This window comes from Gasterosteus aculeatus, chromosome 3 (genome assembly GCF_964276395.1).
Source record: "Gasterosteus aculeatus chromosome 3, fGasAcu3.hap1.1, whole genome shotgun sequence".
NCBI classification, from domain to species: Eukaryota; Metazoa; Chordata; class Actinopteri; order Perciformes; family Gasterosteidae; genus Gasterosteus; species Gasterosteus aculeatus.
In genome coordinates this window covers 6632998-6659825 of record NC_135690.1, presented here as the reverse complement: position 1 = coordinate 6659825, position 26828 = coordinate 6632998, and the positions used below count along the sequence as shown (strand labels likewise).

The 26828-nt window shown below is 42.8% G+C and overlaps 1 protein-coding gene across 5 annotated transcripts in view; it reads left to right on the top strand.

Moving 5' to 3' along the window:
* The first annotated feature begins 5897 nt into the window (after positions 1-5897).
* Positions 5898-26828, top strand: part of LOC120815930 (disks large-associated protein 1) — an 82319-nt gene continuing 61388 nt past the window's right edge. For 4 of the 5 annotated variants that reach the window (XM_040171038.2, XM_040171037.2, XM_040171035.2 and 1 more), the window contains exons 1-2: positions 5898-6157; positions 23192-23271. The gene's annotated coding sequence lies outside the window, so the exon portion shown is untranslated. The remainder of the gene's footprint in view (positions 6158-23191; positions 23272-26828) is intronic. The other variant, XM_040171040.2, reaches the window with a different exon arrangement.

The window sequence follows — 26828 nt, the reverse complement described above, 5'->3', positions numbered from 1 at the left end:
GGATGAGGATCGAGAGGCTGGTCGTGTCTTTTTTCTATATCGATTCGTCTTGCCATCCTATATATATATATATATATATATATATATATACATATATATATATCCACTCGGAGAATTGATCTCTAGTTTGTCCTGCCAGGATGTTAAACCTGGTCTTAATGCATCAGGTTCTGCTCCTCATGTGGAGGAGCTCATTGAGCCTCAAGACGGCGTTTCAACGGGTTCTGAGCTCATGAGGCGCTGGTTTAGTGCTGCAGTAGGAAGTATGAACAGAAACCAGTCCGTCCATTGGAGGATTAAATGCTCTACTTCCGCTGTCCACTTTTCCCTTTTTGCCATTTGTTTCTCATTTTTCTCACCCGTCTCTTTGTCTCACTTTCTCCGTCTCACTCGTCTTTGTCTCGCGATCTTTCTTTTCTTCCTACTGTCTTTTTATTTGTCATTTGCCACTACTTCTCTCGTCTGTCTGCAATTGGTCTGTGCCTTAAGCCAATCAGTAAAGACGACCAAAGCTGCGCCGTTCAAAAAGTGTGCTGTCACGTATAAGTCACAACCGTCTCTTTTAGCATCTGGTCCGGATGGGACGGCTTCTCGGTCCGGATCTGGACCGCGGCCCGCCACTTGGTGACCTGTGATTTACAGCAACCCCGTGCATTGGTCCAATGTGGAATCACACGTAGGCTACTATTTATGTCACAATTTAAATCGTATGTAATGTAAAAATATAGTAACAGTAGAATACTGTTGAAAAACCATTGTTGCTGCCACAATATTCCATGCAATAATAAATGGTCCGAGTGCTCATTGTGTGTTGTTTCTCTGTGTTCTATAAATAATACTTTTAAGACATGTATATATTGCATATTGATAAGCCCTGCTGGATGCATGATGGATAAACAGAGCAGGGTGAGGTGGTGCAGATGTCCTGTTGCCCTCTAGATATACGCTCTTATCTGCCACAGTACACACAGCAGGGGTGGAGGTACAAACCAGGCCAACTGATCCAGCTGACTTGATACTGTAATACTGTAATACTGTCCAACCACGCTGCTCTCAGCTGTTACGGCCTGAGAAGATTTTACCGTGCAGACGATTTTAGAGCAATATCCTGAAGGGGACATTTTTCACCTTTAGCCAGCCGTGTTTATCCTGCTGCACTGCTCTATGAAGGCTGCATGAGATGTGCTTACCTGTGGCTCTCTGAAGGGACGCACACTGTAATACAGTAATAATACAACATTATATTTAAAAAGGGCATTCCACTTCCCTCCATTTGTTGAGATAAGTATTAAAGGTGCTGCTCGTGTCTTGTGACTAATCAGCTGCATTTTGAAGACAAGGAACCATCAGCTCCACTTTCTCTTTTCACTATAACACATCAGCTCAAAGGCACTCTGGCTTGATCATTCCTTTGCCTCATGTTGTAGCTTTAATAATGTCATACAAGAGCACATGCTGCCTATCTTCAACCATTATCTACATGCTTTTTCACAACTAGAAGAAACAATTGATGAAAAACATGCAGAAAGAAAACATGTTGTCTAAACAAACCTACTTCACACACCTGAACATCTCAACTGTGATTTTTCACTGTGTTATACAGGCTCAGTTTATTTTATATCTTGTTTTATTCATGTGTTTTTATTTTAATTCACTTATATTGGATTTTCTTTTCCTTAAACAAGCCAAGCAGTCTGTCAATGCAGGTGCTGCCATCTTGTGGCCTGAGCAGATATAACTGCACAGATGCACATCGGGGCCACTGGCTGACAGACGTTTTTTGACTGAAATCACCTTCTGGCTCTTTGGCCTTGTCTTCACAGGGGGAGGAGGGGAATGCTTCCCCTCATCAGGAGGTCATGCTGTGATTACTCTGCACAGGTCAAAGAAGAAGAACCGTTGTCCTGATAGATGAATGTTCAATGAATCGATTGACAGTCATGCTCGTTCCACCATTTAGGAGCAACGACAGCAAAGAGTCGTGATCTAGTCGAGTGTTTTGCTCTCAGTGAGGGAGGAACGAGCAGTTTAGCAGATGCACGCTGAACGCTAGGATGCTCCGCGGTAGTCGTGGTTCTATCAGCCCGTTCATGTCGCTCTGCCTCCGTAGAAACTTCGCCTCGTGCTGCATCCGGTCGAGCACTTGCACATGTATGTATTTGGGGTTTGTGTGTATATTTTTGATGCAAAAGTACTAAAAGTACAATTTTGAGTCACGTTTGCAAAGTTTTATTAGGAAGTGTTTGCTCTGTGGTATTTTGAGTGTATGTTTTGTAGTCTGTGTGTAGTTTAGTCAAAAAGCATCAGCATTTGTACCAGGAGTTGTTTTACTGTGAACATTGTAACATCATGAAATCACTCCCGTGTATGCATACACACACAGACACACACACAGACACACACACACACACACACGCCCTGGCACACTTTGGGAGCAGTAGCCCCTGGGGCCGTCTAAACGCTGAGGAGGATGATGACATGGGACAGGGCGGTCGGTCTCATGTCGATTCTTGTCTTAGTGTCAGAGAGACGCGATCATCTGAGGCTCCGGTTCAGTGGGTCCTGGGGGGCGAGCCGGCTTCTGAACTGAGCCAGTGCCAGCGTGACAGCTCCCTCTCTGCATTGGTTCTCCCCCCATGATCCTCCCTCTACCCCCCTTTCTCATCAAGAGGGACATTCACAGCCTCACATCAGGGGAATCCTGCTCCGCACAATAAAGTGCTAATTGCAGTGTGAACCTTGTGATCATTAGCACTCCCTGAGCTAACTACCGCACTTCATTTACCCCCCCCCCCCCCGCTGCCCTCACAGCATCGAGGCTGCATCCTGCAGGAACCGGCTGCAGATGCAAAGTGGATCTGACGTGTAGGATTTCAGTATGTGGGTAGGAATATGATGAGGAATGGTATGCTCTTTTTTCACTGGTAGGGATCTAAATGTGTGTCGACATTTTTCAAGCATCGTCGTAAGAGAGTCTATCAACACACTCTAATTTACATGTATGCAGTCATGCATCATACATGATGCCTGGTTTCTAGAACTATGGGTTTTGCCATTTGGCCTGGTCAGCTGCCTTACATGTCAACCATGATGCTGTTCTCCACCGCGCTTATAACGGGAACAAAGGAGGAAGTTGCGGTGACGTAGCAGCAGTACGTTCCAGGCTAGGATGACGTCAGCGTGGAGCATCATAAGTCATCGCTGACAAGTGTAAAGTAATGTAAGGTTACTCCGTCGGGAACAAGGTACTTGGCTTCCAAGGCTGAGCTTTCAAGTCGAATATGATGCTGTATAGATACATAACTAACAATGCATCATATTTCAATTGGTGTGTTTTGTGACTTTATTCTGGATCTACAACATTAAATATTTTTCTATTTAAGGATGTACTAATACTGGTAGGAGTACACAAGAAGTAATATTTAGTCAAGTTTCATATTTTGTACTTACTCATGAAACCTTATGGGTTTTTGGAGTGAATAAATCAATTATCTGTCTTTCAGTCAGAATCAGTCTTTCTGTGTGTTTTTCTGTGTGTCCTTTATCTCGAGAACAGTTTCTCTGGTCTACTTACACTCGTGGGCATAAAGCTGTAGACACAGACACTATTGAAGTTGTCCATTACTAATAAAGTAATAAAGTGCAAGGCTGATAAACAAGTGACAGCTCCGGGGACTGTCTCTAACGTGTCCTCTGTGCAGTCCTTCACAGGCAGCTGCTCATCCACTGCAGCTTACTTTTGCTGCTGGATGCTGATTATAAGAAGTGGACGTAGTCATGGGGACTCCACCCATTGGTTTGTGGACTGTAGCTACGAAGCCTCAAGTTTGACGGTTTCAATGTCGCTATATTGGAATTTGCTGCTCACCATCTTAGATCTTTTGCATCTAATGAACGGTTAAGTTATTTGGAATGGGAAAGAGTGGTACAGATGCAAAATGCATGACGTGTAAATCACAGCATGCGTCGCTTCACTTGACTAAATGAAGCATCATTTACTAAACCACCTCACTGAAGACTTGAAACTAGAGATTTCGATCATGAATTCATGTTTACAATGGGGGAATAAATCAAGAGAGAAGTAGAGTCATTTTGTCAAAGACTTCTGTGCAATTGAAGTCGCCTTTTGAAGGACAGTAGAGCAAATCCAGTTTGATGACACCTCAACATCTACAACAAAGCTTATTAAAACTGTTTGTTCAATATTCTTTAAGCCTTGAGGTGAAAAGTGTTTCTAATGCGGTTGGTCTGAGATCTGACGCTCTGCAGAAGTAGTCCTTTTTGCTTAGGCAGTTTCCTAATTGAGTGAAAGGATCCAGAAGTAGTGTAAGTGGCCGCCATGATAAGAGCTGTTTGAATTCTCTAAATCAAAGGAAAGGAAGGAAGGCTTCAATGCTTCCTTACTTAGCTCCTTTAGCATAGGAACCACTGCACCATCATGTACGAAAAGAATTAAAGAAGAAGCTAATTCCATCCCACAATTCCTTGACTTCCTCCTTCTGCAGGACATCAAAGTGTCCTGAGAGTCTGTGGTGGAAGCAATCCTCTGATTATTTAGGAGCTATTTTTCTTGTCTTGTTTTCTGTTTTTGGCTCAGTCAGGGGCCGTTCTATAGGTGCTGAGACTGTCTCTGTTGGGCCCACTCCAACAACACCACTGATGCTTAAAACCCAGGAGTCTGAGCTGGGATGTCAGTCACAACTCTGACGGAGACACCACTGAAGTTAACTGGTAGCTTAGCCCTTCTGGACTCCCTACATGGATTAAGTCAGAGGATAGGTCCCTTACCTCCCCCCTAGGCGTCCTCATTGTTGTATTTTACCGGTACAATCACCGCTGGCAAAATTGCAAAATGCTGTTATCATTATATTTGTAAACCCCACATTAATGGAGATGGGAACACCGTTCCATGTTCTAGAAGAGCATGACGAGCCGGTGATTATCTCCTGCAGATCTGTTCGACAGATATGCAGTCTCTTTGAGACGTGAGGAGCATCGATCCTGAATCCCAAGGATAACAGTCGTAAGATTACTGTGTGACAGTCATGTTCCCTCTTTCAGGAGCACATGTTTCCTCGGAGGATAAAGTCTGATATAGAAATGCTACAGTAAAAAACAGTGAATGCAGAAAGTACAGTGTTATGTTTGCAAATCAGACCGCAGTTTGTAATATTCGTATTGTCTTGATTTCCCCTGCAGCAGTAGAAGTAGAGTTGCAGGACCTGGAATGAATAGAGGATTCCAGCTCTGTCTCACAAGAGACATGTAGTAGAAACGTCGCTCTCGCGCCTCTCAGTCGGATGAGTCGACCACAGTGAAGCCGGCGGTGGTGACGCTGCTCCACTTCCACTTCTGTTCTAAAATAAAAGCACTCATCTGCAAAGCTTTCCATCACGTAGATAAATAATTGTTCTGGGAGAAGTAGCCCTTCTAAACGCTGAGGAGGATGTGACCCGGCTTGTGAACTGAACCAGTGGCAGTGTGACTGCTCCCTCTCCAACCACCAATGGAAAGGAATTAAAATAAGACCATTTGTCTGGTGGCTCCTACGTTTTTATTGTATTTCTCTAGTTGATTAAAACAAATAGATTTGAATTATCGTCAACTGTAGAAGACCTGGAGCATGAAATCAGTCCCTAAAAGGACTGACCCTGTGAAACCTCCCCTGATGTGATCATTTTGATTTGATATAGGCCAGTGAATGAAAAATGAATAAAACTCAAGTTACATCATTGAATTACAAGCATTTTCTTTCATCTGTGTCACACGAGAAATGTGATCTTTTATTTTCTAGCGCTAACTTGCCTGATTTCCGGCGCCATCCAGGCTTACTGCGGTTAACTTGCTGCAGTTCATGGACCACAGGCTTGCGCCACTTGATGCCCCCACATCCACATGCACTTGCGCACTCGCAAGCGCTCACACTCACACAGACCCACGCAACGCACACGCACACGCATGCACGCGCGCGCGCACACACGCACACACACACACACACACGCACACACACACACACACACACACACACACACATGCATTCCAGCAGTGACTCTCTGTTGTGGTCGCCTCGCTTCTAAAAACGGACGTGCTTTTTGGATTTAGCTGCCGGTGCCTCCGATCCACGGCGGCGTGAGGAGCTGCTGCTGTCCGCCGAAAGGTAAGCTGGACCATTCGGGCTTCAACCGCTTATGAATGAGCGGCTCGTCGATACCGAGCGGTCCTCGGGCTCTCTGCTGCATTGGCGTCAGCGGCCGCTGTCGCGCGTGGGGAGATTCCCCCCGCGGGGTGCCGCCGCTCAGAGGACCTTTAATCCCGCAGAGAATATGGCGGGGGGACCTTCCCGCTGAGCACCTAGGGGTCTCGGAGCTAATTCACTGAGCTCCTGTTCAACATCATTTCAAAGTTTCAGAGGTGATGGTCGCCGAGGGAGGGGTGGGGGGGGGGGGGCTGTGCTTATGCGCGGCTCGGTAAGACCGTGGCTTTCTTCACGCAGGTGCTGAAGGATGCCCCGTGCAGACGGGGGTCGGCGCGCGGAGCTTCAGCAGCGGCGCCGTTAAGCGGCCGCTGATTCGCCCCGTGTGTCTCACGCGGCTTTACCTCCTTGCTTCGGTGGAGATAGAGCGCGCGCGCGCGCGCACGCACGCGGGCGGCAGCTGGATGCAGCTGGATGGGAAGGGGTGCGTTAGTTAGTTTACAGCCGTTAAATGAAAAGCGAAAGCGGTCGGGTGATGTCGTTAAGTGATGTCATTGACTCTTCTGCTTTTTTTGGTGTCTCGCGCCTCTCGGAAAGAAGTTGTGCGCGCGGAGGAGCGCGCGTCAGATCCCAGCGTGTTTCTAATTCAAGGAGACCAACTGGTGATGATGAGCGCGTGGGCAGAGTGTCAGCTGGGGAGGGATTATATTATTATATTACCACCCAACATGGATGAGTCAGTTACACATCACCTTCATATCCGTTTTATTGTCTCTACTTTGCTCCATATGTGTTACTCTTTGCATTTATCACAGTGTGTGTTCTCATCTCTCAATGCAGTTCAATGCAAAGTGATGCATAACTTGGAAAACAGGCTTAAATACATTATGTGACAGGCTCAGTAATGTAACTGCTCTTGCATTTATTACAATAATGCTAATAGAGGCGGCCACAGGAAACAGGCACTCGCCTCCTCACAGCAGGGGAGTGAACCTGCCCTTCCAGAGAAAAGGCAGGTGTGCATTATTCTGGGTTGGGGGACATTTCCTGAGTGAAAGACAAGTTACTTTTGACGTCTTTTGTGTGCTGCTGAAATAATGAGTGGAGTATTTGGAACGTCATCGTTCATTTCATTTGTGTTATTGTTTCAGTTTATGAAAGCAATGTGATGACCACTTCCCGGTTTCAGCTTTTTTAAATAACTCATTTTGCTGTGTTTCTCTTTTTAATAACTTTTTGCGCAATTTGCAGATTTTTGGAAGGTTATTTCAATCCCATTACATAATTTCATGGTGTTTTTTTTGTGTGTGTTTATATAAGGAAGATGTATAATTGAGTCCCATATTAAATAATATATTTTCCTAATATAATAATAATATAATCCCTTTCTTAGAAGTTTCTTTTCATCAAATCATTTCTAAAGAATGGAGAACAGCTCCATCCTCCATCCTGTCCCCCCCCTCCTGCCTCGGATGTGAGCCCTGCCTGCAGCGAGCGGCTGGTGGAAGCGCGGGGGGAGGGGGGGGGGACTCTGTCTCAGCCGGCAGCTCGGTTTACAAGAATCAAACAACATTAAAGCTGAACAGTTTGATTCCACAGCGGACCGGTTTTGTTTGGCTTGTTTGTGGATGAGGCACTGAGATGAGAGGGAGGAGTTCTTCAACGCTGCAGGGGATCTTTCAGTAACCTTGAGGAAATCTCACTCATTTCTCACTGAGGGCAGAACAGGTAACGCCACATCAATGCTCCAGTTTTCACGTGCTTCCTGTTTACAACTGGGTTTCGGCTGGATTTGTACCTCAAATACTGGTCATTATTTTAATACGCAGCCCTGTTCACAAAAGGGGGGATCTATAAAACGTTGAGAACTAGAAGTAACCGGCAGTCTTGTATTGCTTCTTGCGTAGTTGTGTATTTGACCTGAGAATTCATGGATTTAAAAAGTAATATGATCATGAACGTAACAAATGCGAAATGAATGAAAACATTTGGGCTGTATTGATTAATCGGCTCCATGTTTCAGCCCTTTGTGCGGCTGTCTCGAGTGCAGCTTGCGAGAACAGTTTGTCTCTGACCTCGATCAAAGAGTTTCAAAGCGCTATTTGACGAAACACTCGTTGTGTCGGAGTGAATTCCTGTTGGAGCTTTCACAGCTCTCGGTTTTGATGCGCTGCCTAGACAGCAGATCTCATGTGAACACAATGAGTCGCTTGACACTTAGAATATGACGTTTCAAGTTGCGTCTGAGCGGCCTGCTCCTCCGCTCTTAGCTCCACGCCCTGTGTCATGTTTAGTCACAAAAGTCATTTCTGAATCTTTTGGTTCAAAAGAACCAAAGTTATTTCTTATATAAAAGTACCTAGTTATATTATTTCTAGGGCTGGGTGTTTATTATCGCGTTCATTAATTAACACTGACAATTATTTTATTAAATGTATTATTATTATTTTGAAAGTCTGTTTTCCTCTGCTCTGAATACACGTACAGTAAGTTCATGGGTCACAGGGGGAGGGGCGCCATCACGAATCTCAACTAATGAGAACATTTGGGGGCGGGCCTAAGATTGCTGCAGCCTGGCGGACATTTTTATTTTAAATCTCTTCACGGACCTCGGAGTCCTCACGGAGTAAAACAGACTCATGAATGTTAGCTTGCCTGTTATAATGTTGTGATCGTGAAGGGTAACGTGTTTTTCAAATTGATTTGGAAATGATAAAGAAGAGAGACGGTGATTTTACCCTGCTCTCCTCTCCCTGTCATGATTTTATAGAAGTTGTACTGCCCTCTACACACACCTCTTCATTTTAGAGTACACAATCTTAGAACGTCCAATTCACTGCGATTTGACTCGGACTGTAGCTCAAAGACTTGAGACCTGACTTGCTCTTAACGTGTGGTTTTCTTTGGCTTCTTCAGAATTCAATTTTATTAATTTTCTTTTGTTTAGCCCCAAATCACAAATTACAAATTTGCTTCACCTTTTCCAGCCTGCACACATGCGGCAACCTCTTTCTCAAAACCCTCACATTGGCACAGGAAACTGTCTTGTGTACAGAAAGGCAGCGTAAAAGATGTACAATACGTTCACTTGAGAAAATTATTAAAATGTGTATATGTATGCATGATGTATATAATGTGGACACACTCAGTAGTTGATTATGTTGGCATGGATCATTTTGGGATAAATGGATGAATCTATTTTTAGCAGACTGGTATTGAAGTATCTTGCAGACTAACACGCAGATGATATGGACGTTACATGTTGGAATATAGTTCCCATTTGTCTTTGATTTTTGTAATCCCCTCTCCAATATAAAGTCAACCTGACTGTATTTTGTCTCTGGCTTCCCTGAAGAAACTACCTAGCTGCTTGCCTCTCTGTTCCTCTGTTACCACCTCCTTCAATTCCCCTCCGCATCCATGGCTTTGCTTAAGTGGGATTATTTCGGTGTACTGCTATAAATTATGCATAAAGTCAAGCTGGTTGGTCCGGCAGAAGCGTTCTTGCATTTAATATTGCTGCTACAGAAGGGATTGACTCCTCTGCCCTCTCGGCACAGAGCCTGCTCTCTGCTACACTGCCCTTTTCTCCCGGCTGTCCTTCATAAGGAGCATCCGAGCTATACGGCTTTACTGCACGATTGACAATGTTTAGGATGTTAGAAAACCTGTAGAGCAACTGACGCAAAGTAGAAACACACCTCTATAGACCAATGTTTCCCCTGCCATTAAATAAGGGGTCGCTCCTACCCCCTCCCCCTCCCCCCCCCCCAAGCACTACCACTGCCTCCCCAAGAAAGTCTAGATTTTTTTTCCACGACTCCACGTTTTTTTCACCCGACACGTTTGTGCATACGCGGACACGTGCGCGCATTTTACCAATACTAAGTCCTTAACAGCTGCCCATCTTCACCCTCACACTCAAGGTCAACGCCTCACGTAGCCTGTCTGAGCCTCTTCCAGCTATGGGTACTGCAAAAACAGGACGTGGTGTTTAGAATCACGTTGGATTGTTTGGCAGTGTTATGCATTTATGTGTTTTTCGGCAAAAGTACATTTTAATGCTATCAATAATCATGATTATGTGATTTTGTACGTAAAGGACTGTGGCTGCACACACGCTTTCATTGTTGCTAAAAGTAGCAGATTGATGGATATCAGGCAATTATTGGTTGGAATTGGTGGCACTAGACGATATAAGAAGGAAAATGTATTTCTCTCTGTCAGTGCAAAGTGGGATAGGGGTGTGATGTAAAATAAATAAAATGCCTTATTTACTTGCTTTTATCTTGTTATATCAAAGGAGTTAATGTGACAAAACGTCAGAGGTGGACTGCAAGACCAAGTGCTGCAGAAACCTGAGGACCCTTGGTGCTTCACTCCCAATGAGTAATGATGTGATTTTGGGCTCGTGCCCCCTCCGCCGGCGGACACCACGGAGAACGTAAATCCCTGTTCTACAATGACCAAAAACTGCTTGGAACCGTATTGTTTGCAATGTGCATTCTGCCCCACTTTTCAGAAAGTGGGGCAGAATGAATCGTGGGGATAGCCCAGCCAGATGGATCATAGTGCATTCTGTGTGTGTGTGTGTGTGTGTGTGTGTGTGTTAAACAGAGAAAGGGGATTCCCCATGTGTCAGCTGGTGCTTGTGTTGACCACTGACCTTGGGGTGTTAAATGAGCTCCACTGAAATTGAGTGAAGAGACTGATGGTCCCATGGGGTTGATGGAGCCCGCCACAGACAGGAGATGGTTTTGTCTCTTGGACACATTCTCAGTGTGTGTGTGTGTGTGTGTGTGTGAGCAGCATTCAGACTTATAGGAATGAATGCCCATTTTGAAGAGGAAGCTGCTGGTCGCTACAGGAGATCATAAGAAAATATTTATTGGACACCGTTGGGAGTTGAAGTAGAAAAAGCATGACTAGTGGTAGAAATGATAATAATGTGTGGTTTCAGATAGCAGAATAGTTTCTGTTATATTAATTAAACATATTGTAAATCGTGTCCGTCATTCAATACACAAGACGTCCATAATGTAATGTTCTCCGGGAGAATGATTTCTGTCTAGTCCTTCTTCAACAGGTTTCTTTCTTATTTTTTTTCCCATTTAAGGGTTTTAAGGGTATTTCTTCTGTGTCAGGTTTGGGAACAGAGGATGTCCTAGGTGTACAGATTGGACAACAGCCTTATGTGGCAACTTTGTGATGTTGGGTTATATAAAATGAGATGAATATTATGTTAATGATATTAGAACTTGGCGTTTAGAACTATGTAGTATTATGTTATGTTAGTGATATTATGTTATGAAGTATGATGATGTACGGAGGTGACAGGCTGCGTCTGGCCATTGTTTGGATTGGAGGATGGACGTGGAGACGGCCAAACTGAGTGGAGCGACTGTTGGCATCACAGCCGAGCAGCTGTGACCATCTCCAGACAATCGAGTCAATTCAAAAGTAGCTCGCGAGCCGAGGAAGTGTGGTTACTCCTGCTCTAACGTAAGAACACTGACAACCCCCAGACTGTACGTAGTAGCAAACTGTCAATCACTTTGTAAACCCCTCCTAAAGCACACTCTGTTTAATGGTCTAGTTGACTCCAAATGAACCATAATTTACTAAATGAACATCATGGTGTGTTGAAGATTTTAAACTTGGGATTGAGACCATAAACTCATGTTTACATCTTATAACCAAAGGAGTCGCCACCTTACGGCCATTAGAAAGAATGAAAGATGAACAACCAGTGGTGCCATAGAGGGCCATGGGGCCTGGCAACACCTTGAGCCACAAAATAAAGTATTTTTTTTGTATTTGTATTTGTATTTTTATTATATCAAAAATACGTTTTACCAATAGTCAATATTTGTGTTTTTAAAATATACAAATTAATATTTGTAAAATAACATATCTGTGCAAAGTATTTGCTTTTCCTGCTCGTCCTTTCCGCCTGTCTGCATGTCTCAGCTGGGCTCACGCCATCCCCAAAAAAGGCGGGTCTAAAAAGCAGTTCAGCAAATTACTGCTTCAAGATAAATGAGTGACATATCATTTAGCCAATCAGCGTCCTGAAATAGATTCAGCCGTGGGCCATTGTAGGGCTGGCCCCAAGCTGCGCTCTCATCAGGGCTAGTCTCGCGCCCTTTTAACAACAAGACATAACAACATTCAAGGAGACCCAACCTGAACTTCGGAAAATCTGTCCTCCGAGACCTGTTTGAGAGAAGAACTTTGGCAGAGAAACTAGAGGTAAAACAACTGGACCCAGATCAGCCTAAACGCACGATCAGACAACGGACCGGCGTGAAAGGGAAGCTGCACATAAGAGACTTCTACACTGGGAGGTTTAGCTAGCTAGAGGCTACTATATAATGTAGAATATATCATATTCTGAATGTTTTATATATATATATATATATATATATATATATTTATTAATTCATATACTAAATTGTATTAATAAGATGTCCTTATTATGTTAAACTGTATGTGAATAAATGTTAAATATTTAACTGTAAAGTAATTCAATTCCATTGTTTTCTCTCCATTTCATACAGTTTCATGTCAACTGTGACTGCAATCAATGTATTTTGTTCTACTCAAAGAGATGGACAAAGGCAGATTGTGTTTAGGTAGTCCCTGCACAGTTCTGTATTGTGAGGAACTGGGACGTCCTGACTTGTTTCCGGGTGCATTCATCCAGAGAGCTTACTGCCAGTTGAACATGTCCTCAGAGAATGCCGCGTGCTGAGAGGGCAAAACCTTTCAACTCTTTCACTCTCTGACTGCTCCAGAGATTTAGAGATTTTCCCTGAGTCCTGTGACACTGTCAGAGACCGCTGAACATACAGAGATGCTCTATTTGTGAACACCCCCATACCAATACATTCTTTACAATCTCCAGGTTTTTATTTATGCTGTAAACTACGCACATGTGGTTTAACACAGCAGCTCCCTGAATGCCTTTGGTATTTTACACACATTTTCTTACTTAATTTAAGTAACTCAACCTCCATGAAAGCTAAATTCTCCACAACTGTGTAATTTCAGTCTGCATTCAAGTTTTTCCTTTTTTCAGCCCAGCATTGTTAAAACAGGGCAGCGACTGAGGTAGAGACAGTTAGCGCACTGATGGATAAGCTCCGCCCCTCTGTGGTCACATCTGATCCTGGTGTAACGCATTTGAAGACGATGAAGTAGAGAGAGCTTGATAAGACTTTCACCTCCATATGAGGAGCTGTGAAATCTCCTTGGAAACAGTCCTCTATGTATTTGAAGCAGCAGGTCCCAAGAGAAAATCAATATGTCCTTAAAAAGGAACATTTTGTGACATCCTGTCAAGAATGGCTTCAGAACTGATAGCATGTAGTTGGACTTTCATCTGCGGATGTTTTGTAACAGCAAATACATCCCTTTCTCTCTTTTATGTCTTCACCTATTTTTCAGTTCAATTTTTAGTAAGTCTAATCCTTGAAAGGTGCTCTAGTCTATGATGAAGGGCTTGCTTGACCAATTAGGAGATTTGAGTGCCTACTTCAGGAAATCCTGCAACAGTTATGTTACAAGATGGAGGTGACTCATACCCGTAGAAATAGATCAGGAGTAGAAGAGACATTCCCATTAAAATCTTTAGCAGGATAATCAGCGCACTGCCCATTCTTACGTTTTAAGTTGCTATTGCAGCCATTGTAGTCGTTTTTTCAATCATCATAAACTAGGCCGAGTTGCAGCCATTCACCACCTCACTCGGGCAGTGGAGCAGTAACATTATGATGGGTAGAGAGCCAGAGTAAATGAGCCCAATGTAACCGCCCAAGGCTTCATCCACACTTGTCTTTTATTGGTTCACTGTCTGTAGACGATGTAGCATTAAAGCATGGGGTAATCACCATAACAACTAACAATCACCATTTGTACAGAGAATCTAAGACTGTAGTTCAACGTCCTTCCTACTCGGGTTGTGTTTGCTGATCATGCCTCTGCGTCCCCCGGTAGATAAAACACTGGGGTCTGGGGATGGAGTGGCGTTAACCTCCCCAGTAGCACACATCTGTGTGCTCACTAACGAAGGCTGTAAACATAGCTTTGAACCCTGCGATATCCGCTCTGGTTGTGTCCACTGGTAATGAATTTCAAACACAAGACAACCTTTACTTCACAGGAAAAAGGTCACTGTCTCTCTCTCTCTCTGTGGCTCAGGAAGTGGAGGAGGTCGTCGTGTCAATATCATGTGTAAGATGCTCTAAACTCTGCCATTAATTTGGCAATTCCATGAATGATTCCCAGCAGGCGGCTGGGAGGAGATTATGATTATGAGATTATGTGTATAGGTCGCCTGTCCGCGGCTGATCTGTCCCTTGCATCCTGGGGGACCCATCAGCTAAGGCTTTTTTTGATACTATTTAGCGCTGTATGCTCAACAATCTCTCCTGGTTGCATTCATCACACTTAGAACTACAGAAAAAAACGATTTGATTGAATGTTTTATACCGACAATGTGTGATCAACTAGTACTTCTTGTAGAATCTTGTTGTGAAGAGTGGTTCATTTTGAGATAAGCCAATATCAACATTCCTGCAGCTTTCCTGCTCTTATTCTCTTTTTCTACATCAACACAGGCATATGATCATGGCTCATGGATGCATGGTCTTTATCAGGGGTGCCCAGTATGTTGATCGCCCGGTCGATAATAAGACACAGTTGGGTGGGCACCCATTGGCTATGTTACATAGAATAGAGAATATGAATCGGCCAGCCACTATCAAGATGTTTTGGCTGGACTTTTGGAGCGCTGCCATGCTTGTTCTTTACCGAATGTTCAGGGGGCAGTCCAGAGAAGGAAAACAATATAGTGTATGTTAATGAGCAGAATAGTTTAACTAATCTAAGGGTTCACAGATCAGCAGGAGTTCGTTGCATAGAGCTGCTGTGTGGAACCTTTTTCTGTAGAGGTACCCAACCACTTGTTACCGGGCCGCAGAGAAAACATCATTTTGAAACGACCGGATTCTCTCCCAATTACATGCGCTTGTCACAATTCCCAAGTGCCGCCCAAGCGTTCAAGACCGCCCGCAAAATATCTTCTAACATGAAACCGGTTTGTCAGGCAACAAAGCTTGGGGTCACCTAGTTGACCGCACACTTTTTAACTGCCAAAGATTCATGTTTGGTTTTGTAATGTTGATGTACTGTGCACACATACTGGTACTGAAAAGAAACAGCCTTTCCATATTCTGTTGTAATGTGATTTTTCAACCACAAAACTTTCTCAACAAAAAGGGATTTTAGATTTACTGGACTGCTTGTGTTAACTGATCAAAAAGAAGCCTTGAGCAGTAGTAGAAAAATCAAGATGATTGAGACATGAAGAAATTTTTGTTATGAATAAAAAAGGGTCCATGTGAGGATTTCACACGCAGAGAGAGAGAGCGAGAGAGAGCGAGTGTCACGAATTCTCCGTCGTATTACTGTTTCTCCTGCCTGGCTGTTTGTCAATTAACTCTACGGTCATTCCAGATCCCGTCATCAACACAAGATCATCTCTCATTCCCTTCACCTGGTGCCCTCCCCACCTGCGGCCCATTCCCTCATTAGTCCCTCACTATTTAGGTCCCCACACTTGCCCTCTGCCAGGTTATATTCTGTGTCACTGTAAAGCTCGCCAGCGTAGCTTGAGCTCGGTCCAGATCGGCCGGTTCTGACCCTGTTTGCGTGATTACCCGACCAAGGATTTGTTTGCCTGTTGGACTGATATCCTGGTTTTGACCCTGACTGAACACAAGTAAAGAACTTTGATTGCATTTCTGTTTCCGAGTTGTGTTCTAGAACATGTATTCCTTACAGAGAGATGTGATTATTAACTCAGTTTCTTCCGATTCCTCCCCATCTCGTCCATCCCCTCTGATAACTGATAGCTTCAGATGTCCACCGGACAGTTTCCTGACTTTAGCCAGTTTAGCATATTTGTATGAATGTTGCTGAAGTTAGCTGCACAAACAAGGTTAAGTTAGCTAGTGTGTACGTAAAAAGAGTGCATTTATTAAATTGTAGTTTTTCTTTTTGTATAATTCATGTTGCTATTTTCTATACAAAACTACTTATTTAAAAAAAAAAAAAATATATATATATATATATATATATATATATATATTAAAATTATTAGAGACCACAATTCCATCTTTCCTCTTGCGCCTAGAGGCTTCTCCACTTTGGGGAATCCCTGTTCTACCCCTCCAGTGGGAAGTAATGTTGATCACTGCAGCTTTAAGGGAATATTTTGATATTTCTTCTGCGTCAGCTCAACATGTTTTACTGTTCCCCCATACTTTAAAGACTATAGAATACTCCAGACTAATCAGCAAACTTAATAGTTCCTCAAGGATTCAGGATCCTATGGATTTATTCTGAAATTCCCACATGTGTAAATACTCTATTCTGTGCCTCTGTGTGAGTGTCTGCTGGTGACTCATAGAAATGTCTCATCTCTCGTGAGGCTGAAAAAGAAGCAGCGTTTCGGTGAGCCTGGTCACGCTGCGCTTTCTGTTCCCTCGTTCCCCAGTGTCATCAACTGGACTGAGTGGTAGTTGAGGAAGACCTGCCTTCCTCAGATTGACAACCAATCAGAAATGATGACCTGTCATTGTGGACAAAAAAATCTAAATCAAAGGATGAGTAAAGAATAGTGTTGATCAATCCCTTCATTTAACACTCGTACCACTGAGGTGCAATACCCTTAACGTTGAATATAATCATCAACGCAAACCTCTTAGGAAAAGGGATTCAGTCTAAAACAGCCTCAAGTCACTGGCTGTCCAATGCAGAGAACAACCACCAGATACTTATTGTTATACTCAATGATATGCACAATATTAATGTCTTAAATAGCCCTAGAGCTTGCTCTACTTTACATTTCCAGTATGTCAGCCCAGTCCCTCCCGCGGCACCTTATGCCGCCAACTTTCAGGCATTGGGGTAAAAGTCAACTACTAAGGAACCTGCACATTTATGACCGTACGGCCCTTATCATCTTAGTGTACGAGCCAAATCTAGCGTTACTGATAACGTAATTATCGATGTGTCTAATATCAGTCACTTATGTAGGTTTAAGGTACTTATAAAGTGCAAGATGGGGAATGAGTTTGCTACAAAGTGTACTTTTACACATCAATTGGTCTAGCGTTAGATGCACCTACAGAAGCAAATGAGCTTAAAGCTATGTTCATGCACTGTATGCTGCATCAAATGAGACAACTGTCCCTTTTTATTGTGGTAAAAGTACATTTTAGTTTTTACAATTGTCGAGCACATGTTACATACTTTTGTATTTTGATAAATTGTTTTGGTGCAGCGAGGCTTCCATTTTAGTAGTGTGGCAGCTTTGTGCACTTTGGAACCAGAACGTACATTATTCTCGATAGAAGATCACCTTTGTTCCCTCAAACACACCTGCTCAGACACTAACCAGGAGTGGTACAAACCAACAACCGATATAACTAACTTTGATTTGAAATTATGAACATGTCCTTGTGTTTATGTTCCATCGCTGCCTTGACATGTGACCACCGGAGGCACAACTTCCTTCCCCTGCCGGCTCTCCATCCACAATGAGCCGTGTACTCGAGTGGAGTCGAGTTGTGGTGGAAGATTTTGCACAGACAATCGTTAAGTAAGAAACAAAGGCTCTGAGTCAAGTATGTCTTTTCTCCGTTTATTTCCTTGCAAGGGAAAAAGGGTCACAACAGCTACGTGGTCAGTAGACTGTCAAGAACCTCCTTTTTTTGCCCCAACACATCGAGGCAGTTCTTATACCTAAGTTAAGATATCGGTGGTGTCAACAGAAACCGTTGACCATCTTGTTGAGTATCTACAGCCAGGGTACTGGGAACATCTTATCCATGTAAGACACGTCAGTTCTTTGACCGTGTCCTTGCTCTCCCAACATGCTTAAACAAAGGTGTTCATAGACATAACAAACACTGTTCAATCTCTACAGCTATGACGCTGGAAACATCTAATCCAAGTGGGAGACATCAGTTCTTATGTCAGGGCCTTTGTGACCTAAGCACTTGCAACTAATAAACTGGTTATACAAATGAAGCATTTAAAAGGGTCACATATCATTTTTCCATTACAAACATGAGCATCTCCTGGAGGCTAGATCGATTTTATGAACCCTCAATGAGCTGCATATGAAATTTCATGAACTATTTTAATCCATATGAATTATTAAAAGTATGTAATAAGACTGATGTCTTGCGTTCTAATTTTCTCTATTGTGTCTGGTCTTTCTGTTAGACATCATATAATAAATCCACTCTTATTTCTATAGTCATTTGGCTTTTCAAAAAATACCATTTCAAAATGAAATGCTCTTCTGTGTTTAATGACAGCAATTATTGAATATGCACTTTTTACTCTTGGTATTTCTTTATTGAATCAATACGTACTTCTATAACTAATTTGGGCCATCCCTGAACAACAGGCAATGCCTGAGGTATGGAGAACTGGGCCCTGACCAGGCTAAAGTTAGCATTAGCATCATGTTTCCAGCTCTGGTACAAAGTTAAAGTCAATAATTAAAAACAACGTTCACTTGGAGAGATACAAAGGTACTTTAGTTAAAGGTAGGGCTGCAACTAACAATTATTTTTGTAATCGATTAATCGATTAATCTATCCGATTAATCGACTAACCTGATAGCTAATTAAAATAATGACTCAATGTTGCAATTTGAACTTCTAATGTATGTGAGTACAATACAAATATATTAATAAAAACCTTAAATAGTGGTGAAAATATGTTTCTAAAAGTAAAGAGAAAGTGCAAATAAAGGTTTAAAAGTAACTCAAAACCGCACTCAAGCCTATGCAAGTGATGCATGTTTGGGATGCTCTCTGCCAAGACTTGCCACCTGAGGGGTGCATTCAGGATAAACTCGTGCACACGCCTTTGCGTGAGAAAGAGGAAAACAGGCTTTAATTATCACGTACCATAGTTTAGTATTCGGCGCTGCTGTGAAATGACAACTCTGTTTTGTAGATGCTGTGTTGTACTTTTTGGTTTGGTTTGCTGATGAAATACTCCAAGACTTGAAGGAAAATGACAGGTAGTTCTGAATCTTTTCATAATATATGATGCTTTGACAATAGAACATTTCGTCAACAATTTTTCACAATCGATGTTGTTGATTTTGTCGACTAATTGTTGCAGCTCTTTGCAGAATCTGTTTTTGGTTGGTGAAATGTTTTGGTCGAGGCTAGGGATTAAAATGATTTAATGGATTATATTAATCCACAGAGATGATTAGCCCCCAACAGCAGCCCTGTCTAAAGCAGACGCCTCTTCGGTACAATATCAACATGCCAGACACAAAATTAAAAAACTACTTCCACTGGCAAGGTCCCTGCAATGCCTGAAAAGAAAGATAAATGATTAACATGGGTCCGACTGGGGGGGTTTAAGAAACACTCAGTATAAAATGTGAGTGCTTTCCTACCAGGTACGTGCACAGACGTTTCGGGGGGGCAGGTGCTGAAACCATAACAAAAGGGCCCCCATCGCCAAACGTAATCAGGAAATTAAAAATATAATCATAAATAAATAAATAAACACAGGGTATTATGCTGTACATTTTGTAAATAAGATAAACAATGTTGTGAATAATAAGACACACTTACATAATCTCCATAAAGATGACAACATACATGCATTTCTTTTTACTGTTTTCTGACACAGTTGAAGCAAAAGCAGCATTACGCTAATAATGTACCACAATATACCTCACCAGACTGTCATGCAACTCAACGTAAGACCTACCTTTTATTTCAATAATTGAATTAAATTAAACAAAACTAGTGAACTTGTCTAATTTGTAGAACAGTAAAACTGTCTGTATCTCGCCCTCTCTGTCTTCATTAAACATGAAAAATGTCAGTAAACAGCTCGACAAGACTTTGAAATCAGATTTGAGTATTTTGCTTATTTTTTAGGAAACGTCGGACCAGTTTTCAGCGGTTTACACAAACACCGTCATCACCTTTTTGTCCGCTGCTGCAGCCGTTTGGCGTTCAGCACTTCACGAGCTCTAAGTGGAGGAGGAGGGAGGGCCGGGGCTTGTGAGCGCCGTGGGCATTTTCGGGCGAAATTCTCACAAGAACTCAAATAAATGTTCAGATATCAAAACACATTTGGCGGGAATTGTTGACAGAGAGAGTCATTTTTCTTAAATATTGACGAATGAAGAAAAAATTGGGCTGCAGCAGAAGGGGCACTCTGCTTATCCAGGGCAAAGGGCAGGTGCTTGAGCACCACTGGGGGTCATTGTGCACGTGCCTGTTTCGCATAGTCAATAAATTAAACTTTATCGACTATCCGATTCCACTATGAATTCATACTGCACTTACAGAAAATTAAGAGCACTACCACATCATCACTTTAACAGGGAGCTGGAGTATTTTTAAATGGCTGTTCATGAAAGCCTTTTCATTGCTAAAACAAATGCTAATCACTAGCGGTAATCTCTAATGCTAGTCAATTGGTGTTTAAAGCTGCCTTCAAATACAATACATTAACAATTTGAGCAAAAATGTCAAGATCAAGACCTGAACAAAACTACTTTTGGTGATTTAGTTTAAAGACTAATAAGACGGTATACTACTGTCTGAGGACCATTGTAGATAGTTTTTTTCGGTTTCGTCGTGGCAAGAGACAATATAGTGAACCGTCAGACCCTTTCCCTTTTTGTGGTAACTATCCTTTTAATTTCTCTCAATATTTGTGTGGGGGGCATTGTGTTATAATTTCTGGGGGAAGGGAACCTATTTTTCTTGCAGCGTCCGCCTGTGTAGAACTCCACCCCCCACCCCCCAAACAGTCTGCCCCTATTGTTTAGTGCAGGGTCTTCAACGTTTTTCAGGCCCTCAAACTGATGGCGAGATGGAGCAGGGACCCCCTATTCTGCGGAGTTTTGTCCGCTGTGGTGGAATCTTTTATTTTTGAGCTCGGCGCTTTAGACGTGAGCATGAATGGATCTGATTGGCTGGTGCCTGTGATGTCGTATCAGCATGAAAGGAGCTGTGAGTGAATCGGTGTCCAGCAGAGAGCTGCTGGGGGACTGAAGGATAACGTCTTCTCCATCAATTTATCCGTTCGCTATGTGTATTTAAAGACAATAAATTCAGGTTTTGGATTCTGAAGAGATTTCAATTTGTGGAAAAAAATGTGTCTTATCAACCAAAAAATACGCAACCACCCTGCAGTACCTATGTGGACCCCCTGTTGAAGACCTCTGTTTTAGTGTTTTATGCATCTGTAAGATTCATATTGATTTTATTACAGCCCAGCCACCCATGTCCCTCTTTAGGGGTCTCTAGACACAGAGGGGACACTCACACATACTTACACATACTACGTTAAAACTTGCTGGTGTTTGGCGCTCTGGTGATGACAAAGGTCCCATGTCATAGGGTTCTATCATCAGACTGTGGGTAATATTCAGACATTTCATTAGACAAAGCTTAGGAAACCCTCTGTGTATTTAAAAATGACGAAGCATGGCTTTAATATGTAGTAATACATATTAATAAAGTAATAAAGTGGTGCATGGTGGAGCTCTCTGGTTTGATGTGCAGCAGCTCACCAATCTTTTTTACGCCCACAGCAAAGGTCCAGTTAGGCTAAACATTGGGTCTACTAAAGCTGCACGTTCTTAATCAGTCTGTTTCCAGGCAACAACCTAATCAGGTTTCTACTTGTGAAAAATATCCTAGTAGGACCCCCGGGTGTCATTTCCCATCATTAGTTGGGGGACAAATCAGAGTGTTAACAAATTAATCTGTGAAAGAGGAGCTTTAGGAATTGCTTATTTGTAGACAATTAAGCACCTGTTGTTGGTGTGTGTGTCCAGGCGGATACACGAAACAACTGGTGTGATGGCCAATAGAGATGCAACATTTTCAGAAAGCCCTGACTGGCCTCTAGGAACATCCATGCATGGTTTCAATCCCATTTCAAGTTAGCATTATTGCTAAGATAATGTGTAGATGAGTAATATGGATTACGGCAAATACACCAATAATACATAAAGAATTGAGCTGAACATCAGTGGCTTCTAGCTCTCTGAAATACAATTCAGAAACAGGTTTAAGCTAAATAATTAGCGTCTTATATTTACACGTGATGTACAGACCACATGCATCAGAGTAAAAATAGCTCACACATGACAAATTCATGTGTCGCATTAGATTTCCAGTTGTGTCTGAGCCCCCTGCTGTGGCTCAACACATTAGATGCCCAGATTTTGTCAGTGTCAGCACTGCTGCTGTCAACCCCAATCGTTGACGGCGTTGCTGCGGAAGCCTGTTGGGGGGTTAGTTGTCCCACCATCCACTGATGTCAGGATCCATTAGTGGAAATCAGACGTCCGTTAGTCTATAAAGCTAGTCCATCTTTTCTTTAAATCAAATAATGAAAATAATAAGAGCAGCCGCTCTGTGTCCTTCTCCGACAGACAGATTGATTGCCCATAACTTGCACCCGTCTGTCTCGTTAGCACGTAAAATATGATACATTAGCCGCATCGTTGTGTAAGCTGCAGGGTTCAAAGCGTGGGGAAAAAAGTAGCAGTTTATAGTCCGTAATTTACGGTAATCCGCATCGCAGCAGGGGGGAGAGGACACTTTGCTAAGCCCCGCCCACTTCTGCTACTCCGTCAAGCCGTCGGACTTACTTTGGAGCACACTGTCACTAATTATAACTAACTGCATTTTAGTATTAGATATTTAACTTAGTCTAAATCTCTCCACAGCACTCGTACATCATGGCTTTTCGTACTTTGACCCCCCCCTCAACGGTGTTGGTTTGGTCTTACCCGAGAGAAGTCTGGCTGTGACAGATAAAGGGACAGGATGCAGCACACATAATCGACTGAGAACCAAACTGTCACATGTACCTTCTGTAGTAACAGTATGTGTATTTGTGTGTTTTGTCCTTCCCCAGATAACTGGAGTTGACCAGTGATACAGAGATGTCAATCCCTTCCAGTTAGCGACAACTGCAATCATGAGGATATAAAGGAGGTGAGTTTACAGGGACATAAACTATATCTTGTTCTCATGTTCCACAACTTTTATCTTCATTCTTCATGACATTTTGACACATTTCTCAAACTGGATGTTTGTTTGATGGGCGTAAGAGAGAGCAGCACATGTACAGTAAACCAGCTCGGCAATACAGAGACGACTGCCATCTTCATACAGAGGCACCTTGTAGCTCCTGCGGTGTCATCATTTCACTCTTGCTTAGGAGAAGGTGGTGTATAATTATCAAGGAAAAAGATTAATGTCCATATTATCCGTGATGCATTAACTTTACCCGTGACGAGTGCTCAGGACGAAGAACCCTTTTGATTCATTCAGACAAGACTTTCCCAGAGATTCCGGGTGTTTCCGGTGAGCCGTCAGTCCCCTAAAGGTGTCCGATGAAGGTGTTGATCAGTCAGCTCGGCAGCAGCGCTCTGAGGGGACAGAGAGTAACAAAGGGCGCTTTGCTCTTTGTTTGCTGCTTTTCACATCTCATTTTTAAACTTTTTTCTAATAATCAAAGGAAATAGATGATTCACATGTCCACAAGATCAGGTTTGCATTAATTAGTTACGTTCTTACAGAAATTAGGAAGCTGCAGCTTTGATGGAGAAAAATAGTGTTAGTTATAGAGAGAAACAAATGACTGTGATGTGAGGAGCGAATAGTTAATCTGTGAGTGCACTCCGGCCGGTGGCTGTGCAAGAACTGCAGAAGAAGAAGAATCAACTTTTTGTCATTGCAGAGTCTCTGCATTTAACCCGTAACACCAACAACCCTTCGGTTCCCAGCACACCCTCTCTAAGCTCTGTTAGCAAGGTTCCTCCACAATCTTCTAGAACAGCTGCAGCGCCCTCCCCCCCCCAATCATTCTGCATCCCTTACGTCTTTTATCCAGTCTGGATATTCAGCCAATGCTGGCTTACAATTAGTCCTCTGAGACCAGAACACATGCCCACCATCCCCGAGCTACACTCAGCCTCTTAATTCATCTGAGACAGATACATTGCTCTGGTGTGAATTGTCATGTTGATAAGAAATGCTGTAAGAAATGTCCCTGGGGATCTGAAGTAATCAGTCTACCATTATTTGTGAGGAATATGACAGGAGAAGATAAGTGTTAAAGATATGATTCACGCTTATTTCGCAGTCAGCTGTTCGTTTTGGTCCCCACCTCCTTCACACATCCCACCACTGAGCTGTTCCCTTCTATCTGTCTGCATGTCGTAGGCTCCACGGGCATGAAGTCAAAACCCAGGATTTCATTTCTTAGAGGGAGAAAGAGCAGCTCTGCAGCTCCTTGCAGAAGGCAAGCAGGTACTGAGATAGAGAGAGAGAGAGATGCAGGTTACGCCCACGCTCTTCTCTTCTCAACCCTGCTCTATGGGCTGAGTTAAATCATAACACTCAGTGGGCGAAAAGAAAGAGGGAAAAAATCCCTTCCACTGAGATCCTTGATCGACTAGAGATGATCGTACGTCACAATCTGCGTGGAAGGGATTTTTTCCCTCTTTCTTTTCTTTCGGACGGGAGAAGAGGGAAGAGAGCGAGTTGGTGATATCCCCCGGCAGTGCTTAGCCCGTCCCTCTCTCCACGGGACTTTAATGGCTGCATGGCGGTTCAGATAATCTACCCAGCTGGTTGAAAGCCTCACAACAGCCTCACAACTCAACAGTAGCCGGTAGCAATACTTGTTTCAAAGGAGGAGATGTCCAGGGCGGGTTACGAGGTAAAAGCAAGATTTGGCACCAAAAAATGTCTCGGGGACGGAGCGCAATGTCATTGTTTCTTCAGTCAGACCTTTTCTGTTGCAACTTGTGTGAATGAATGTTGGTTTTCTTCCAGTTTTGAGCCAGCTGCAAGATAGGAAGCAACATCTCCTCACCCACTCACTCTACTCACACACGTATGAACCAACTCTGTCCTCAGGAACTGATCTGATTCGGTCAGCAAGTCTTCTCTTGTTCACACGTGGTATGAGGAGCTCTAAAAGCAAACCTCCTGTGATCTGCCGTCTTCGTTGTTCACTTTGAAATCCACGAATGATGTTACATATTTAAGACACTTACACAATAAGGCCTGACAAATGGAAACAGCTGTACTGATGCTGAGGGCATGTTATCAGAAATATGAGTCTCCCTACTAGCATATATGTCAACTTGTTGGAACTTTGAGGACATTGTGCATTTGGTTGTGTGTGGACTGTCTGTCCACGGTACATCTCACACACTGCTGCTCAGTCTGATCATTGTTGTGAACATTTAAGACTGTTGCTGAGTAACGTCCTGTGCTTGTGATTATTCTAGGGCTGTCAATAGTTTAAAAAAAAAGTAAAATCTTTAAAATAATATATTTTTTTAATGAGTAGTCACTTTAGAGAGCATCTATTTTAGACACATGTTATTTTAAACACAAAACTACACATTTGATCATCTTGTGGCAGAATTCCACCTGGTGGAACATGTTGAACCAGCGACTCTCTCGGTTGTCCTCGTGCACTTTGCTCTCAACTCTCCACCATTTGACGGCTGTGTTTCAAGTGTCAACAATCTCCCCACATTTATCCAGGACGTATTCAAACACGGTCCTGTAGGGACACAGTGGTGGTCCTCTGCAGACTGTGTCCCAGGCAGGGTAACGTTACATGTGGAGATGCAAGTAGCCTAGCAGATAGCTTAGCATAGCTTCGTTTTCCACTCCCACCCTTCTGTTTGACACGTGGAGTAATTCTTCTGTGTTTTACTTCCAATGCAAAGTGCTCTCTCTATCTTGATGTAACTGACTGCAGCTAGTGGACATTTTGTTTCTGCGATCAACTTCCAGTTTATTTATGGTCTCGGAAGTAAACAAACGTAACCTTAACTACGTTAAAATATTTTGTTGCATTAATCCCGGCCACATTAACGCATAGATGAATGTGTTTATGTTGACAGCCCAAGTTGATTCACATACTTTAGTCCCATTTCTATCGACTGTTTTATGCCGTCAACTGACTCCTTTCACCTAATAACTAGTGTTCCTGGACTAGAAGCAGAAGGGGAACTAGGTATGGCTAAAATCAAGCCATACCTAGTTCACCATGGATCAAAACCTGAGATTCATAGAAAGATTTGATCGCACCTTGGAAAAGACCCACGGGAGGGCCTAGCATGCATATCTTATTTATGATAAAACACAGTATTACCTCAGATATTTCTCACTTTCTATCATCATCCTATCAGCAGAAAATAACTTATTCCAAGTATTTTTACATTAAGTCTTGAAAAGTCACTCGATTTAACGAGTGACTTTTCAAGACTCGAGTTAACACCAAGTACCTAAAAAGGAAGCTTAAAATGAGTACTGCTGTTTCCTCATCATTTTCTTTGAATATGATGACGGCTCGCTCTCTTAGATGTGTGGCTGGAGACTGAAGCACTCCAGCTCCCATTCAAGACCAGGACCACTATGTGGATCACAGGTCATTATTCTGTATCAGTGTACAATAAAGAATACAATATAAATGACGGACACCATTTCAGTGATTTAAACAGTTATCAGCATGCAAGCTGCAG